General features: G+C 49.4%; 1 pseudogene; it reads right to left on the bottom strand.

Moving 5' to 3' along the window:
- The window catches only part of LOC139053717 (large subunit ribosomal RNA), a 9,172-nt pseudogene that overhangs the window by 2,501 nt on the left and 1,671 nt on the right, over positions 1-5,000 (bottom strand).

Below are 5,000 nucleotides of genomic sequence, written 5' to 3' on the forward strand. Positions count from 1 at the left end.
GCGAGGCTCTTGTACTGCACCGCTTGAGCAACTTTCTGTAATGGAATGATACCTAACCCCCCATTCTTTGACGGAAGCCACACATGCATGTTTGGAAAACCAGGAGGCAAATGAAGAACGCTCTTAACCCATTTGCGGACAAGTCCATCCAGTCTACAAGACTCTGAGGAAACCTCTAGAGTATTCGAAGCACTGTAAAGAAATATTGGAAGAACCAACTGTCTCAAGCAGTGCACCTTCTGAAACGGCTTCAAGGATGCCTTCGCAAGGAGTTCGAGGAGTTTCATTGCCTTTTCAGAATGAACTATAGGATTTTTATTGATGAAAATACTGAGACCTAGATACTTAATTGGTTCATCTCTGCCTTTCGGCTTAATACTCTGTCCCAAGATAGACAGCGGAGGAATATTGTAGTTAAAGCCCTTACTAATGTGGTCAGGCCGCCAACCAAAGTACTGCGACTTTAAAGGATTAATGTGGAGATCAACATTACTGAGAAATGAAACTGTTTCGTCTATGAGACGTTGGAGTCCTTCACAAGTGTCAGACATCAAAAGGAGGTCATCTGCGAAAGCCATTGCAGACATAGAGCTTTCATGCAACGGAACACCTACACCTAAGTCATTTAAGCGGTAGATTAAAGGATCAATGATACAATTGAACAGGAAAGGAGAAAGAGGGTCGCCCTGCTTAATACCTCTTCTCAGTGGCACACGGACATTATCTGAAATACCCCCACAAGTGTAAGTGGTGGTACAGTTAACATATAAGTGTTTAACTATGTTGAGGATACGTGGAGGAACTTTACGAGCCTCTAGGGCACTGAAAATTGCTGAATGAGATACCGAATCGAAAGCCTTGCGCAAGTCAAGACTTACTGAGAAAAAGGGTTTACGTTTTAGTTTGAGTAACCTCATTATACCTTGCAAAACGAGCAAGTTGGAAGATGTACTGCAATCTTCGGCAAAGCCGGACTGATATTTATGGAAATGGTTAGTGGCACTGAGCCGACATAGCAAGAGCTTAGAGAATAGCCTAAAAAGAACAGGGGAAACAGAGATTGGCCTAAAATCGCCTGCACCACCCGGATTGGATTTCTTAGGGATAAATACTGTTCTACTTTGTTTCATTTCCAGTGGAACAAGACCAAAAGCTAGCCAGTTATTAAAAATGTGGCATAAGATGCTAGGAGGTATTTTCAAAAGTTCAGAGATTGGGACATTATCAGGCCCTGGAGAGGACTTTGAAGAAAGTAGTCTTATAGCGATAGCAACTTCTCCCTCCGTGAACAGAGATTCATCAACCTCAAGAGCGATTGACGATTCAAGTGGGGAAGAAAGCGGTGTAGAATATGTGTTGAAAATTGGATCAAATTCTTTATGCAAGTCTGCCAGAGAACATGCAGCAGAGGAATCGCCTATCAAAAGGTGATCAGCCAGAACTTTAGGACCTAAATGGTAAAGCCTCTGGTGTTCAATGTACCGTAATCGCTTACGTTTACTTCTGTTTTGTGAGTGTGGAGTGTTAGGAGTGTGAGAACTGTTCTTATTTTTACTATTCGTTTTCTGTTTAACTCCAAAAGCTTTATAGATGACGCGGAGGTCATCCATGGAAATAGGACCTGCTATTAGACGTGAGACGATAGCCTCATCTATTATTCCAACCTCGCAGAGTGCGAGGCGCACTTCAGAAGCTGAGAGTTCAATAGGAGGGGGAGTTACCTCGCCTGAGAAGGACGGAAGAGCAGGGGGTGGGACCACAGTTTCAGATTTCAAAAGCTCAAGTATGTCTTGATAACGACTCGTACGCCGAACCTGTGAAATTGAGGAAACAGTTCGGCTACTGAATACCTCGTGGAGTGCTTCATTAATCCTTTTATGAATACCTATTTTTATTTCACGTTTTGCCAAAGCTATGAGCTCAGAGTCGGACCATCGACAATGAGAGTAAGACGGACCATCAAGATGATGGACTTCCCCTAGGCCAGTGTGAGTGGCCTTAAGCCTGGAAAGAATTTCTGAGTACCTGGATTGTTTGCGTATCTTCTCGATACTTTCCCTAGATCGGTGCGGAAACTTTGTTGCTAGGACATCTATCATGGAATAAACTTCACCCAATCCCAACTCGGCATAAGCCAATGTTTCTAATTCAGAAGGGGTCCATTGACCACTAGTTAAGTTGACATACCGACTCGTCGAAAGACCAGACGAGGGCAACACCGTTTGGGTGTCCACAGCGCTAGAGGCAGGAACCGAGTCCTGCACAGAGACGTCAGGACGACGCTCATGAGTACTGCAAGTTAAGTCATCAAGGCTTTCGCCCTCGCCACGAGCCGTTAGAGAAGACGGGATGCCAACTGATATTGGACTATTATTCACTTGAGGTGGGTCAGAAACGTTGACCACCTCTTGTGAGGAAAGTTCAGCAGTTTGAGACTGCAAACGTGTAAGGGTAGCTCGTTTGCATTTTGAAACATGCGAGGACATATTTTTACTGGATGGTAGTTTCTTAAGAAGGCAATAAGAACATTGCCATAGTAACCGGACATCATGCAAGGAATAATGTGTTTCAAGCTTGATTCGTGAAGTCAAGCGAGAATTGCAAATATGACATATGTATGCGTCAATACTATAAGACACTGTATGTTCCATTTGGAAGTTGAAGCCACCGAGGGAACCCCAGTACGTCACCCGGGGCGAAAAAAAAAAAAAAAAAAAAAAGATATGCAACACAAGCCGAGGCACACAGTACGAGACAATTTCAAAGCCTATTATGTGGATGGTGGTATGTAAAGTTGGTGGAGTAGGAAACCTAGCTCAAAAGTGGAGACTATCAGCCCCCCAAGCTGCTTTGTTATAAAAACAGGCGCAGCAACCTTAAACCTAACCCTGTTTCGCTACTGCTGGTACAGGAAACCGAAGCTAATACTGCTTTACTGAATCAGACGGTGCAGCAAACCGTAAAAATTATGCAGTCGTAATTTCAGACATCTTAAAGCGTGGCACAAGATCAAGCTGGATCCAGAGAAGATCCTGCTAGGAGCGAGCTCCCCTTCCTTGGCAAGCCAAGGGCGTGCTTTTGGGCGGGAGGCACGAACCCGCTTCAGGAGACGAACTCCCCTTCCTTGGCAAGCCAAGGGCGTGCTTTTGGGCGGGAGGCACGGACCCGCTTCAGGAGACGAACTCCCCTTCCTTGGCGAACCAAGGGCGTGCTTTTGGGCGGGGGGCACGATCCCGCTTCAGGAGACGAACTCCCCTTCCTTGGCGAACCAAGGGCGTGCTTTTGGGCGGGGGGCACGATCCCGCTTCAGGAGACGAACTCCTCTTCCTTGGCAAGCCAAGGGCGTGCTTTTACCGGAGAAGCACGAACCGTTCTCTGGACCACAGACCTGTCCTGCTTCGCTGTTCAGCCGGTGCAGTTAACCAAGAGCCCTGTACTGCTTCGCTTTGATCAGCTGGTGCAGTTTACCATAAGCTGAGGCTGCTTTGCTGAATCAGCAGGTGCAGTAACCTCTAACCTAACCCTGTTTTGCGACTGCTGGTACAGGTAACCGAAGCTAAGCTGCTTTTACTGAATCAGACGGCGCAGCTGACCGTAAGCTAGCAAACGAGTGGTAGACTTTAGGGGAGTAGAGTGTAAAGGTTCCTGAGATTTGTTAAACGAAGCACATGGCTTCAACACAATGCGGTCTATGCCGCAGGCGACCAGAGGCCGCTAAAGACAATGCAGGGAGGAGTCCGTGTTGCTCCCGCGGGTGGAGGGTCTCTAAGGCTGGTAGCCTAAGGCCCTTTGTGCATAGAGGATCAACAAGTTACACCCGCGCGGCCATCTTGGGCCAATGAGACGCTACTTAGTTCACCAAGCTGACGCTTGGCTATCCAGGGGGCACCACGAGGAGGTGAGCGTCTCTGAAGCAGCCGAAAACTGAACCTGTGCTGCTTCGCCCCCCCACAAGAGAGTCATAGTTACTCCCGCCGTTTACCCGCGCTTTTTTGAATTTCTTCACGTTGACATTCAGAGCACTGGGCAGAAATCACATTGCGTCAGCACCGTCAACGGCCCTCGCAATGCTTTGTTTTAATTAGACAGTCGGATTCCCCCGGTCCGTGCCAGTTCTGAGTTGGCTGTTTTCTGCCGGCCGAAGCAAGAACCTCAGGCGCGAAGCCCACGGAAAATGCACAGCTGTGGCTTTCCACAGGAAGGTCCCGACGCTGGTCCGGGCTCGGCCGCACCGCTTTTTACGGCGGCGAGCCTCGCCCAGTCCCGGTGCAGTGCCGTTCCTGCTTCTGGACCCCAGCCCGACCGGCTCAGCCCTCAGAGCCAATCCTTTTCCCAAGGTTACGGATCCGTTTTGCCGACTTCCCTTACCTACATTGGTCTATCGACTAGAGGCTGTTCACCTTGGAGACCTGCTGCGGATGTGGGTACGGTCCGGCACGAAAATCACACTCCCTCACTCGGATTTTCAAGGGCCGACAGGAGCGCACCGGACAGCGCAAGAGCCGCACTGCTCTACGGAGCCACCGTCCCTATCTCGGGGTGAACCCATTCCAGGGACTCGATCTCCTTACAGAGAAAAGAAAACTCTTCCCGGGGCTCCCATCGGCGTCTCCGAGCTGGTTTGCATTGCCGCACTGGGTCCCGAAGGACCGATCTCCGTAGCCGGGTTCGGGACTGTTAACCCGATTCCCTTTTGGTTGCAGCGGGGCGTCTCCGATTCACAGACTGAGCTGCACAAACGCGCCCGCTTCTGAAAGGATTTCTCCTTTCCCTAAGGACCGACTGACCCATGTTCAACTGCTGTTCACATGGAACCCTTCTCCACTTCAGTCCTCAAGGTTCTCACTTGAGTATTTGCTACTACCACCAAGATCTGCACCAGCGGCGGCTCCAGGCGGGCTCACGCCCGACACCTTCAACGCCCACCGCTGCGGCCCTCCTACTCGTCGCGGCTTAGCACCCCCACATTTCGTGCTTTTCTGCCGGCGACGGCCGGGGAT

The sequence above is a fragment of the Dermacentor albipictus genome, unplaced genomic scaffold (genome assembly GCF_038994185.2).
Source record: "Dermacentor albipictus isolate Rhodes 1998 colony unplaced genomic scaffold, USDA_Dalb.pri_finalv2 scaffold_168, whole genome shotgun sequence".
Classification (NCBI taxonomy): Eukaryota; Metazoa; Arthropoda; class Arachnida; order Ixodida; family Ixodidae; genus Dermacentor; species Dermacentor albipictus.